The sequence below is a fragment of the Schistocerca cancellata genome, chromosome 11 (assembly GCF_023864275.1).
Source record: "Schistocerca cancellata isolate TAMUIC-IGC-003103 chromosome 11, iqSchCanc2.1, whole genome shotgun sequence".
In the NCBI taxonomy this organism is placed as follows: Eukaryota; Metazoa; Arthropoda; class Insecta; order Orthoptera; family Acrididae; genus Schistocerca; species Schistocerca cancellata.
The window spans coordinates 145,586,494-145,602,038 of record NC_064636.1 but is presented as its reverse complement, the minus strand read 5'-3'; positions in this window follow the sequence as shown (position 1 = coordinate 145,602,038).

The following is a 15,545-nucleotide window of genomic DNA, read 5'->3' as shown; positions in this document are numbered from 1 at the left end:
ACAGAACAATGACCATATTCGGATAAAGAGTACTTGATTCTTCATTTTTCTCCAAAACATTTCTTAACTTCAGCTATCTTCAACTATCTTTTATAAAATATCGATACTTATGCATTTATATTTGCAATGAAAACCAGAATTTTGCGTGCAAAATGCAATTAAAAACTAGAAGGCCAGCATGTTTTTGAAAAACGATGATTAAGTATGAGTTAATTAACATATATTGATGAATCTGATATTCAAATGATCTAGGTCTTCAAACCGCAAAACAATTATAGACCACAACTTGATTGGAACTTTTGTCTCATACAATTCATAGTTGTCATTCGACAACGTTACCCAGGGTGCCTCGCACACAATTTGAATTGCCTTGCTATTTATTACACAGCTTTTCTTGAGAAACGTCAGAGCTGATATTTCTCTGAAAGCATGTGAAAAACATTAAGAAAAATTTGTTTCTCGCCATTGACAGTGTCAGAACGCATATTTCACTACGAATCAGGAAGCAGTGTCGTCCAGTTTTACGGTACGTAGGAACAGCGAGGCAATCAGAGCGTAAGTAGCGTTAACGGAGACTGAGACTGTACAAGATTTTTTGAAACAAAAAATACGTAGCTGAAATATGATTAAGAAAAACGTCGATGGCTGTTAATAGCGCAGAATGTCGCAAAGGTTCATTTACAACGGCATAGTAATAAGATATCTAATATATCTACATCTACATCTACATTTATACTCCGCAAGCCACCCAGCGGTGTATGGCGGAGGGCACTTTACGTGCCACTGTCATTAACTACCTTTCGTGTTCTAGTCGCGTACGGTTCGCGGGAAGAACGACTGCCGGAAAGTCTCCGTGCGCGCTCGAATCTCTCTAATTTTACATTCGTGATCTCCTCGGGAGGTATAAGTAGGGGGAAGCAATATATTCGATATCTCATCCAGAAACGCACCCTCTCGAAACCTGGACAGCAAGCTCCACCCCGATGCAGAGCGCCTCTCTTGCAGAGTCTGCCACTCGAGTTTGCTAAACATCTCCGTAACGCTATCACGGTTACCAAATAACCCTGTGACGAAACGCGCCGCTCTTCTTTGGATCTTCTCTATCTCCTCCGTCAACCCGATCTGGTACGGATCCCACACTGATGAGCAATACTCGAATATAGGTCGAACGAGTGTTTTGTAAGCCACCTCGTTTGTTGATGGACTACATTTTCTAAGGACTCTCCCAATGAATCTCAACCTGGCACCCGTCTTAGTAACAATTAATTTTATATGATCATTCCACTTCAAATCGTTCCGTACGCATACTCCCAGATATTTTACAGAAGTAACTGCAACCAGTGTTTGTTCTGCTATCATATAATCATAAGTAAAGAGTCCTTCTTTCTATGTATTCGCAATACATTACATTTGTCTACGTTAAGGGTCAGTTGCCACTCTCTGCACCAAGTGCCTATCCGCTGCAGATCTTCCTGCATTTCGCTACAATTTTCTAATGCTGCAACTTCTCTGTATACTACAGCATCATCCGCGAAAAGCCGCATGGAACTTCCCACACTATCTACTAAGTAATTTATGCATATTGTGAAAAGCAATGGTCCCATAACACTCCCCTGTAACACGCCAGAGGTTACTTTAACGTCTGTAGACGTCTCTCCATTGATAACAACATGCTGTGTTCTGTTTGCTAAAAACTCTTCAATCCAGCCACACAGCTGGTCTGATATTCCGTAGGCTCTTACAGTGCGGAACTGTATCGAACGCCTTCCGGAAGTCAAGGAAAATGGAATGTACCTGGGATACTTTTCTGGGTCTCATGACCAAATAAAGAGAGTTGAGTCTCACACGATCGCTGTTTCCGGGATCCGTGCTGATTCCGACAGAATAGATTCTGGGTTTCCAGAAATGACATGATACGCGAGCAAAAAACATTTTCTAAAATTCTACAACAGATCGATGTCAGAGATATAGGCCTATAGTTTTGCGCATCTCCTCGACGACCCTTCTTGAAAACTCGGACAACCTGTGCTCTTTTCCAATCATTTGGAACCTTCCGTTCCTCTAGAGACTTGCGGTACACGGCTGTTAGAAGGGCGGAAAGTTCTTTCGCGTACTCTGTGTAGAATCGAATTGGTATCCCATCAGGTCCACTGGACTTTCCTCTGTTGAGTGATTTCAGTTGCTTTTCTATTCCTTGGACACTTATTTCGATGTCAACCATTTTTTCGTTTGTGCGAGAGGTTTTGGCTGCGTTTAAACTTGGAGTGAAGCTCTCTTTGCTTTCGCAGTAGTTTCCTAACTTTGTTGTTGAACCACGGTGGGTTTTTCCCGCCCCTCACAGTTTTACTCGGCACGTACTTGTCTAAAAGGCATTTTACGATTGCCTTGAACTTTTTCCATAAACACTCAACATTGTCAGTGTCGGAACAGAAGTTTTCGTTTTGATCTGTTAGGTAGTCTGAAATCTGCCTCTTATTACTCTTGCTAAACAGATAAACCTTCCTCCCTTTTTTTATATTCCTGTTTACTTCCATATTCAGGGATGTTGCAACTGCCTTATGATCACTGATTCCCTGTTCTACGCTTACAGAGCCGTTAAGTTCGGGTCTGTTTCTTATCAGTACGTCCAAGATGTTATCTCCACGTGTAGGTCCTCTGTTTAATTGCTCGAGGTAATTATCGAATAGTGCACTCAGTATAATGTCACTCGATGCTCTGTCCCTTCCATCGAGTGTCCTAGTCTATACCTGGTAAATTGAAATCTCCATCTAAGACTATAACATGCTGAGGAAATTTATGTGAAATATATTCCAGATTTTCTCTCAGTTGTTCGGCCACGGGCCGGCCGGAGTGGCCGAGCGGTTCTAGGCGCTACAGTCTGGAACCTACTTCTAATAGCGGAACAACACCAGTGTATGAGAGTTACGGCTGTTGACCAATTATCGCGCTTGTTTGTTTACATCCTATTTATTATTCTATGAATGAAGTATAGGAGGACGTTTAAACTTCACTCGGCGCACCTGCGCGCTTAGATGCGCCTCAGACAGTCGTGCATAGTGATGAGATAAACTGCCATTTTCCGGTATCGGTGATTTCTGTGAATGCTACTTTTCAGAATCAGTTATTCTTAACAGTGATTTGTCGCAGTCGAGAATCGCAGTTGACGAATCCAGCTGTTGTATCCTTCCGCACTCCACCGCTGCTATTTCTGCGATTTACCACTGTATGAAAAAGTTACTCTTGTCCATACAGAAAATTGCATCTCAAGAAAACTGTCATTAGCAAGCATGTTTTACATTTGTCCTTCAGCTGGCGTTAATTTTGTATTAAACTAACAATCAGTATAGCGATAATTCATACCATTATCAACACATGTGGGGAAACTTTATCAGAGGAGAGGTTAGTTCCTAAGTGTTTCGGATGAACTTAATTACTTAAGTGTGATCGTTCTTGCAAATGTTAAACATGCCCCATTCAGTGGCTTTCATTACATTAAATATTAGCAATACTACTCTGTCGATTACATTGCTTGTAATTAGTGACAGCAAAAATGTTTAATAACCCGGGTCTAGTGAAGCAGGGGATACAACCCGTCGGCTTTGAACAATGACGTCATTCCTTAGTCATAGATAGTAATGTCTTCACTTCGAGGCATAGATAATAAAGCAGTTCTGTGTTCTAATGAGCGCTATCATTAAAATAATTTAATGTGAATCTAAAAGCGATCGCTTGATATTCGCTAAATCATTAAACATGTGATTTAATTAAGTTAATTGTTTGTTTCTTATTCAGAGGTTGCAAATGTAACGTACGTGTATTTCCACCTATTCGCAAGTTGGATCAGTTTATTCTATCTCGTGAGATTTTTTTTAAAAAAGCCAAAAAACACTCATCAGCTACTGAAGCATCTGTATCTTAGGATCAGTTTATACTATCTCATGAGATTTTCTTTTTTTTTAAAGGCAAAAAGCACTTATCAACTACTGAAGCATCTATATCTTAGGATCAGTTTATTCTATCTCGTGAGATTTTTTTTAAAAAAGCCAAAAACTCTTATCAGCTACTGAAGCATCTGTATCTTCTAATGGGTGCGGGAGTTCCGACTCCTGGGGAGGTGGGTGGGTGTGAGTCGGAACTCCCGCACCCATTAGAAGATACAGATGCTTCAGTAGCTGATAAGAGTTTTTGGCTTTTTTTAAAAAAAAATCTCACGAGATAGAATAAACTGATCCTAAGATACAGATGCTTCAGTAGCTGATAAGTGTTTTTCGGCTTTTAAAAAAAAAATCTCACGAGATAGAATAAACTGATCCTACTTTATGTTAGTAGTAGCGGAGACGAAATAAACAGCACATCTACAATTTTTATCCCGTGTTCCACTTAGGGTTTACTGAAACGGAGGATACATCGTTCAGGTGAAGAACAGGACAGTAATGCTAGTGAAAACGAAGAAATCGCCTTACGACAAACTCGTATTCCGGACTGTACTTAAGCAACACACTTCGAATGAGCTTTTAATTTGTGTCGGGTTTCATTTGCGGTTTAGTGAAGCAGGGGATACATAGTTCAAGTGAACAACAGGACAGCAATGCTAGTTGAAACTAAGAAATCGACTACGCTGAACTTGTATCCCGTACTGCACTTAAGCAATACAGTTCGAAAGACTTTCGAGATACAACTGACATACATGTAACGTGATGTATTCTTTGCTAGTAATTCCATTCATTTCTTTCCATTGTATTTTGCGGAGAAATACTAAGATACAAACACGCGATATCGTTAACGTGAAAATACTACTGGCCCTTACATATGTGAAATAAAGTTTATCTCTCTCGCATTCCTTTGTTTCTCAACATTCTCCTCAGCTCTTTCATCTTTGTAATACATGCTCTCTGGCGACTTGTGGCGTCATTGTTCAAAGTCGACGGGTTGTATCACCACCACCTAGAGACAAGGCCGCGGCGCGAAATTCAAAGCAGGTCGTGACGTCATTCCAAGCGGGCCACCATGTTGTGTTTCGAAGCGTTTGTTTATCTACACGTTTGTTGGATCGAGTGCTATATTTGTGCTTAAAACTAGCGATTACAGTGTTTACGTGTAGTGAAGCTACTGTGAACATGGTTTACAAGTGTTGTGTGCCAAGGTGTCGTGGGAATTACGGAACTCGACCAAAAGTAATGTTGTTTTCCTTTCCGAAAGATGCGAATCTGCGTTGGAAATGTCTTTCAGCGATTCAGCGGGACAATTTCCAACCCACTGAGCACACGAAGGTATGTAAAAACTATATACCTAGTACAATTATTTTTTTCTGGTGGAATATCTTGCATTTTGGATACATTTGACTAAAATTGTGAGCAAAAGTTCGCAGTAAATAGGCCTAGTATTCGTTATCAAGTGGCTTTATTTTGATTTTTAAAACGAAATATAAATTTGTGGCTCGTATTACTTTTTATTCGTGTTTAAATTTCTCTGCAGTTCGTATTTTGTTACGCATTACCGATACGTTTTATTCTCTATTTGTGAGTGGATGTTGTTTTTCACTCTCGCATTAGTTAGCATGAGTGCTAACGAATGTTGAAACTGCTGTTTTCATGTTTAAAAAGCGATCTCTCTGTATGAAGTATATCTGTGTTATTTTTCGATGTGTCAAACAATTGAACAAATTAATCTAGAAATAGGTTAAATTTATTATTGACGTTTTTAGCTTGACACATTGTCTCATTCCAACTGCTGCAAATGTCTGCTGAAGGTTTGTAGATTTTCACTGTTGACTTATGCTCAAAATCTGCCATATTTTTACAGGAAAGAAAATTTACGTTACAATAACAACGCATAATTGTTTTTGTGAGGTGAGTTAAAAGTGATTGTTTGCTTGGGGAATGTACTCAGCTTTCCTGAGGGAGCTCTATAAACAGTTACACAATATTTATTTAGGATACTGAAGGCAGAGGAATTTAATATTATACACTGTATTAGTGCAGAATTTTTCGAGTGAGTGTAAATAATAGTTGTCTGGTCCAGAAAGAATGTACTTTATCACAGTGCATTTTTCACAAATGTACCTTGTTTTATCATATATATCGCAATATTATTTACATCCCGCACTCGTACGTTTTCACTGGCTATTGATAAGTCTTATGCAATTACATTACCGGTAAAAAAGAATTATAAACTATAGTTTCTGCTATATCGCGATTGATAAAGTTACTTATTTTAACCATTCGGCAAAGTACTCTCCTCTTTGCGTGGTATCATTTGCCAAGATGTCGTTTCGTTATCTCCAGCGGTTTACGAGATATGACAGGCGTTATGAATATTTCATTCCGGCGCGTTGCGATCGGAAGTGAAGTTGTTGCAGATGCTCAATTTTTTCGAGATTGGAAGCAGATATTGATCCAAAGTTTTACGAAAATTTCAAAATCTCATCTGTATTTCATACTCAGCAATAGAATGTGTAATATGCATCAAACACAAATTCATAGCGACCCCTATTTTTGATGGCAACGTTCTCAAATTTGATACTCATCTGTGAAATACCACAATAGTTATGATCATTATCGAAATGATTGGCACTTCATCATGAAGCTGCCATATAAAGCTAAAAGAATTTCAGAAATTAATTATTTTTTACGGAATAGGTACTGTAAAACCGTTTGACAAAGATTTGCAGGCCGTGCGTCTCGATTCTTTAAGCGCAGCCAACCCTGGCCCGCTTTGCGTGACGTCATAAGAGCGCGCCGCGGCCTTCTCTTTAGGTGGTGGTGGTGGAACGCGGTTAAAACTGCCGAGAAATTGGCTGTTCTTAATGTTTTTCATAAATTTACGAGCGTAATAGGCTTTTAAGTTTTCCCAGCGCCTATATATAATGCAGTTGACGCAGAAAGTCACATCGTACGTCGAGCGCAGTAGGTAGCGTAACGGAATACAGTATTCCGCCGTCCGATGTGTCGGCCTTGTGGTACAAACTTGTCAACAACACACTGCCCACCAATCAGCGATTAGCCGATATTCAGCTTCTCGCCTCCCCCAACTGTGGTAGGTGTGTTGTGCCTGACACCAGAGAACACCGCCTGCAGTGTGAAGCTGTTTCCCATGTGTGGAGGACTTGCCAGTTAATGGTGGCCCTCATCACGCGAACTACGCCGGCCCACGTTTCTGTTGCTAATTTCATTGTACCGGATTTAAAATATTTTTCTCACGCGCAAAACACAATACTGCTGTGTGGTTGTTGGGCCACACTGTTTACGCCCTTATCGACCGGCAAATCCACGATGGATTCACCTTTTTGACTTACATTTTGGAAGAATATGCCAAGATCGAAAACAATGAAAAACACCATGAATACTTTGCCAATTTCTTATCAGTTGCATTGCATCATGCGTATGCGAAACAACTTTAAAATGTGTGCGAACTCCTCTCAATTTCTGCCAATTGTCCATTTAGTATCGCAATTGAGCTTTGATAATTCGCATGCTGAATCTCCTTCTTGGGTCTTACATGTTGGTCTAGCAAAAATAAGTCTAGATATATAGTTAGTGTCAGGTGATGAAATATAATCAATGTATCGGTCTATCTTTGTTATATGCCTACCTATAAACTAGTATATATATGATCATATTAGGGGAAAAAAAAGAAAAAAACGAAGAAAGAGAGAGAGAGTAACTGAGTAATAGGATGCGGTTCCACTTGAAGAATTATTTAAAAAAAAAAAAAAAGGCGCTACAGTCTGGAACCGCAAGACCGCTACGGTCGCAGGTTCGAATCCTGCCTCGGGCATGGATGTTTGTGGTGTCCTTAGGTTAGTTAGGTTTAACTAGTTCTAAGTTCTAGGGGACTAATGACCTCAGCAGTTGAGTCCCATACTGCTCAGAGCCATTTTTTTTTAAATCACACCAGTATCTTTTATTTTCTCGTTCAGTTTCATAAAACTCATCATTATTTCTTATGAATAATGCACGTTTTCTTCCTTCTAATTACGTATTAGACGCGAAATTCCTGTTTCCATTTCAAATACAAATTCTTAATTATCGATGTTTTATGAGAGACTGCCCATTAAAGTTGCTTGAATTAAGAAAACAAAACAATTAATTTCTTATGGCAAATCTGAGAAACCAAATCCTCATTATTTGGACTACATCCATAGGTAGATAAGTATCGTAGAAAGATGAAAAACAATCATTTTCACAGCATCGATCACATCATACAAATGCTGCATTTTTACATTTGCTACTGTACCATTACAATACGAAGCCAACAGAACTGATCTGGAGCCAAGCAGCGGGATTTGGCCCGAGAAGTAACAAGACTGTTAATCTCCCAGACGTGCTGAAACTAAAACGCGCAGCATTTGCACATGTCACTTCCGAGCGCTGGCGGGATATTCACTCCTGGAAATTGAAATAAGAACACCGTGAATTCATTGTCCCAGGAAGGGGAAACTTTATTGACACATTCCTGGGGTCAGATACATCACATGATCACACTGACAGAACCACAGGCACATACACACAGGCAACAGAGCATGCACAATGTCGGCACTAGTACAGTGTATATCCACCTGTCGCAGCAATGCAGGCTGCTATTCTCCCATGGAGACGATCGTAGAGATGCTGGATGTAGTCCTGTGGAACGGCTTGCCATGCCATTTCCACCTGGCGCCTCAGTTGGACCAGCGTTCGTGCTGGACGTGCAGACCGCGTGAGACGACGCTTCATCCAGTCCCAAACATGCTCAATGGGGGACAGATCCGGAAATCTTGCTGGCCAGGGTAGTTCACTTACACCTTCTAGAGCACGTTGGGTGGCACGGGATACATGCGGACGTGCATTGTCCTGTTGGAACAGCAAGTTCCCTTGCCGGTCTAGGAATGGTAGAACGATGGGTTCGATGACGGTTTGGATGTACCGTGCACTATTCAGTGTCCCCTCGACGATCACCAGTGGTGTACGGCCAGTGTAGGAGATCGCTCCCCACACCATGATGCCGGGTGTTGGCCCTGTGTGCCTCGGTCGTATGCAGTCCTGATTGTGGCGCTCACCTGCACGGCGCCAAACACGCATACGACCATCATTGGCACCAAGGCAGAAGCGACTCTCATCGCTGAAGACGACACGTCTCCATTCGTCCCTCCATTCACGCCTGTCGCGACACCACTGGAGGCGGGCTGCACGATGTTGGGGCGTGAGCGGAAGACGGCCTAACGGTGTGCGGGACCGTAGCCCAGCTTCACGGAGACGGTTGCGAATGGTCCTCGCCGATACCCCAGGAGCAACAGTGTCCCTAATTTGCTGGGAAGTGGCGGTGCGGTCCCCTACGGCACTGCGTAGGATCCTACGGTCTTGGCGTGCATCCGTGCGTCGCTGCGGTCCGGTCCCAGGTCGACGGGCACGTGCACCTTCCGCCGACCACTGGCGACAACATCGATGTACTGTGGAGACCTCACGCCCCACGTGTTGAGCAATTCGGCGGTACGTCCACCCGGCCTCCCGCATGCCCACTATACGCCCTCGCTCAAAGTCGGTCAACTGCACATACGGTTCACGTCCACGCTGTCGCGGCATGCTACCAGTGTTAAAGACTGCGATGGAGCTCCGTATGCCACGGCAAACTGGCTGACACTGACGGCGGCGGTGCACAAATGCTGCGCAGCTAGCGCCATTCGACGGCCAACACCGCGGTTCCCGGTGTGTCCGCTGTGCCGTGCGTGTGATCATTGCTTGTACAGCCCTCTCGCAGTGTCCGGAGCAAGTATGGTGGGTCTGACACACCGGTGTCAATGTGTTCTTTTTTCCATTTCCAGGAGTGTAGCTCGTCATAAAAGAAGAAGAGAAAATAAGTTGATGGGCTCGTTGTCAACGTAGCAGGTGACACTTCCAGAACTGAAATGTATTAACGGATTCGGGTAAGGAAGGAGCTAAGAGATTGCCAGACAACTGATTGTAATTCATACCTTCAGTGGCTTCAGTATTCAACACTACGGTGAAATCCCTGCAGTATGCTTCTGCACTACAAACAGCTCGCTCAGAAAAATTACCCTATGTTTAAGTTAGAAATTTTCATAACCTGTGTTTGTAATTAGAATTATACGTCAGGTGAGAACGAGTGCGGTCGCCTAAGAAGTGCGTGGTAGTGCTGGAGTTTCTCCAAATATTATTTCACTCTCTTTAAAAATGGGAAGACATTCGAAGCTATATTTCTTGTTTCTTTGCTCGCTTCTTTTTACTTCTGAGGCCGGCGGGAGTGGCCGAGCGGCTCCAGGCGCTACAGTCTGGAACTGCGCGACCGCAACGGTCGCAAGTTTGAATCCTGCCTCGGGCATGGATGAGTGTGATGTCCTTAGGTTAGTCAGGCTTAAGTAGTTCTACGTTCTAGGGGACTGATGACCTCAGTAGTTAAGTCCCATAGTGCTCAGAGCCATTTGAAGCATTTTTTTACGTCTGAACTGCAACTGCTCACATCATTGCAGGTTATTTGGACCGCTGGCTGGCCAACGCTGTCTAAGTTTAATGCGCAGTAAAGCATTATCGCCCAGCCTGTGTGCGTGTGACACAGCATAAAACGTATCCTTATGATCGTACTTGACTGTACTGGTCACAGCTTGGCTTCCGCTCCGCGTCAAACGAAATCCAATGACATTCAAGCAGACGCGGAAGAATACATGGCGTAATGTTTACATCAGGTTTATTCTTATGATGAACACAGGATAACCGCTACTTGTCACTGAAATCGCAGCTAATTCCATAGCATAACACCAGGTTTACAGAAAGCAGTACGAAATTCGGCCAACAGATGGCACACGGCGTTGAATGTGAAATGCTACTTGCGACTGCTAATTGCGACTGAAATAGCAGTTAGATTCCGTAAAGTTGTTATTGTGATATCTGTGACTTCTCAGTCACTGTGATTTCTAACATAGGTGATTTCCTGTCCACCACTAGTCGTGCACTCGTTAGAGTCGGGCAACGCGATTCTTTTTCCCGATTCGATTCCTACGATTCAATCTCACATTGCGAATCGATTCCTACGATTCGTTCACGATTCTTTCACGATTCATTCTAGTCTGCGATGGCACGATTCTTACGGAATGCAAAAAGTTTTAGATCTTACTCACAGATGGCAGGACATGTCTGAAATTGTCAATGGGCTTAGAATCGAACTGTGTCATGATAAGATGTGCCAGAAATAGTTTATTTATGAGTAAACATGCATATGACGTTACAAGTGTGATTGTCGATTTATACGTGTAATGTCTTAATTGATGAAAGGTCACGTTTGATTTGATTGCATCTATTGTGTTATTTCAGTATGCCAGGAAAGAGGACTCGTGTTTTTATTTAAAAAATCTTTTGTGTAAAATCGCGTGTTGTAAGGAAAGACATCTATATACAGATAAACATAAAAACCAAAGCCTTAACTACATTCAATACGTACTAACAAAGTTTTACGAGATGGCGTTCTAAAAACATGTTAAATAGCGTTTTGATAATATAAAATTGCGTTTTTACGAATGGAACTATGTAGGATATATATATTGTAAAATCGACTTTTTACGAAAGAATGGAACTGTGTAGGTGAACTCAAAATGCAAAAACCAGTCCAAATACAAAATTTCATCCAAATCCTTAGGACCGTTTTCGAGATACGCGAAATATAATACATAATCCAAGTGCTATTGCTCGTATGTAAAGAAGGTGTGTCTGTTTTGCATTGCATCTGCAACAAATAAGAGGTACGTATTTATTCATCATACTTGGATTTCTTGATTTTAATCGTGTGTATTGGGAGCTGTGTACTCGCTGTATATCGTTTCTGTCATCACTAGTTCGTGTGTTACTCGCGCAAACTAAGCTGACGGCGGCGCGGTGGCTGATGGTAGCGACAGTAAATGGGAAACGCCTTTACGCTCGTTCCCGTCAGCCACCGCGCCGACGCCAGCTTGGTTTTCACGAGTAATATTACGGTCCACGAACTTCGTTCCGAGCTTCCTTTGTTCACACTAGACTTGGCCACTGTTTCTATGTTTCGATACAGTGTATCGATACCTGGAACTGTTTCAGTGTTTCGGAACGGCTATGGTTCACTGTTTCGAAACAGTGGTGTTTCATTCCGCCCTTGTCTCGGATCTCGAGCCAGACACAGAAACTGTATCGTTGTTTCAAAATAAGACTGTTTCAGTCCACCTGCGCCTGGAATGGACTAATTGTATCGAAACAGTGATGTCTCATTCCGCTCTGTGTCGGACGAGATTCGGGGTCGGCACAGGTACTGACACACAACATACCACTTCATGAAACTCTTTCAAGAGTGTCGAAATCTTGTGACAAGCAATAGCATGCAGCTCAAGATATCCGAAAATGAAGCTTCGTTTCTAGCTGACTGTCCTATTCCGAAATGGCGTAACATCTGCTTTGTAAACACTAACCAAACAATAAAACAACGCATACTATTCGCATTCAAACTAATAAATATGTGAAAATCATTCAGTTAAATTATACTTTTTTTTTATAACATACGCTTCTCTGTTCATGTACAGTAATCATATTAAGAAACGCAAGTAAGCCTACAAAATTTTGAATAAAAAAAGGCGTAGAGTGACAGTTATTAGACATGTATATAAATTTGATGTAGGTATAATTTCAAGCAATCTGTTTGACATATCACTGATAGTGTAATGGTGAACGGGAAGCATCGTAAATTCATAGTAACGGTTCGAAACACCTTGAAACACAATTTTTTTCTGTTATATTTTGTTATTTATTCGAATTATTTGGCGTTATTTGTGAGTCTATAGTCACTGTGTCTATTATTCACAATGATTCCCTTTGTGTGCATGGAAATTATCAGGATGGGTATATTAGCCATACTAATGGAATGTGGGAATCACAGTAGCATATCTGTTGTTTCTGCAGTTTGCTCCCACCTCCAGTTCCGTTCGTGGTGGTTCTTCTGTCTTCAGCTAAGGCTTTCCTCAACCAATTGAAAAGTATGAAAGTCACGCGACACGAAAGCAGCGCATTTGCTGCAGGAAATACGAAACTGCCAAGACGCCTAAGTGATAGTTTCATACTTTCTGCGATATGATTAGCGCTGTCGCACCTCATTTGTGTTTATATGGACATACTTATACAGTAGACATTCAAGATGATAAAATGTGTAGGTTTATTAGATTACTAAACAAACTGTTTCACTGTTTCGAAACACCGTATCGAAACATTACATTGTACTGTTTCATTTGTTTCGAAACATATACGTGTTTCAGTTTGCCCATCTCTAGTTCACACGCATCCTCCACTTGACTGCCATCTGGCGGTCGTAATCATTCGGCACGACTCGACACGATTCGGAAGTTGCCTTCGAAGCATAGCGTACAAAGAATCGATGAATCTTTGGAACTTGGAATCGTCACGACTCGGAAACACGCAATTGTTCTTACGATTCGTTTGAGCGTCAATTCGTACGTATCACGATTCGACTCTTTATTTAGAGTCGTTCAAATGAACGAATCGCCACAACTCTAGCACTCGTGCACTTAACAATCGTATGCATGAGGGCGGCTGTTGTCGCTTGTTCGGTAGCAGGCGTTTCATTGTCCTCTGCCAGGCACTTAAGTAAGATTTTCAGAGTGATCATGTAGGCGTCGTTGGACGAAATGCCACTCTGCTGGAGCAGTTTGTGTTGACTGTCGCCAACCGAGGGGCTTTTTTTCTAGTAGGGAGAGATACGAAGACAGCCGACTCACGAACTGGAAGTAGGCAGGTCACGTGCCATCCCCCTGTGAGGGATGTGATGCGGAGCGGTCCCCTCGCCCCCCCGCCCCCACCCGACGTCCGCGCCGGCGGTCGGTGGTATAGGCCGTCCCAAAAATATTCACCCGGCTGCAGACCCCATTTTCTGCCGCACTGTGCCGTGTTTCGTCGGTCAAGTATTAATACCCTATTATACGATCGATTTTCTTGTCGCAATTGACCAAGCGAAACAAGTGCGTCTACTGCACCACCGCTGGTGTTTTATTCGCGCACTGAGCCTCTGTTTTGAGTGGTCATTTTCGTTTACACGTCAGCGCCAAAATTGACGATGTTGTGAATCCTGTCTGCTCTCCAGTTTCGCTCCTGAATGCCGAAAGTGAGGTTATGAGTGATTATTCTTTTTACGCAAAAATCGGAATACAGTAACGAATTTAGGAAAAAAGCAGTCTTCATTAACGACCAAACCAGAATTCATAGTGGAAGTTCCTGTCAAAGATCGTGTGGTGAATTGCTCACACTCCTGAGAACTGAAAGAATAGGGAAAGTGTCATCCCAACATTCCACAGCACATACATTTATTTGTTCGATTGTGCTTGTAACCACATCAGACAGTATGCATAAACGCAGTCCTTTATAGGTTATATCCTTTTTTTTTCTGGGTGCCAAATAAAATTGAAAATTATTTTTCTCGTACAGTAATTCTGAGTCTTTCACTGTAGAAATAGTTTTCATTAAAAAATGTTTATATATTTGCGTTCTTATCTATTCGCAGGGTAGATCCTTTCTCTATACAGGTTGGTCCATTGATAGTGACCGGGCGGAATATCTAGTGAAATAAGCGTCAAACGAAAAAACTACAAAGAACGAAACTCGTCTTGCTTGAAGGGGGAAACCAGACAGAACAATCTACATCTACATCTACATCTACATCCATACTCTGCAAGCCACCTGACGGTGTGTGGCGGAGGGTACCTTCAGTACCTCTATCGGTTCTCCCTTCTATTCCAGTCTCGTATTGTTCGTGGAAAGAAGGATTGTCGGTATGCCTCTGTGTGGGCTCTAATCTCTCTGATTTTATCCTCATGGTCTCTTCGCGAGATATACGTAGGAGGGAGCAATATACTGCTTGACTCTTCGGTGAAGGTATGTTCTCGAAACTTTGACAAAAGCCCGTACCGAGCCACTGAGCGTCTCTCCTGCAGAATCTTCCACTGGAGTTTATCTATAATCTCCGTAACGCTTTCGCGATTACTAAATGATCCTGTAACGAAGCGCGCTGCTCTCCGTTGGATCTTCTCTATATCTTGTATCAACCCTATCTGGTATGGATCCCACACTGCTGAGCAGTATTCAAGCAGTGGGCGAACAAGCGTACTGTAACCTACTTCCTTTGTTTTCGGATTGCATTTCCTTAGGATTCTTCCAATGAATCTCAGTCTGGCATCTGCTTTACCGACAATCAACATTATATGATCATTCCATTTTAAATCACTCCTAATGCGTACTCCCAGATAATTTATGGTATTAACTGCTTCCAGTTGCTGACCTGCTATTTTGTAGCTAAATGATAAAGGATCTATCTTTCTGTGTATTCGCAGCACATTACACTTGTCTACATTGAGATTCAGTTGCCATTCCCTGCACCATGCGTCAATTCGCTGCAGATCCTCCTGCATTTCAGTACAATTTTCCATTGTTACAACCTCTCGATACACCACAGCATCATCTGCAAAAAGCCTCAGTGAACTTCCGATGTCATCCACCAGGTCATTTATGTATATTGTGAATAGCAACGGTCCT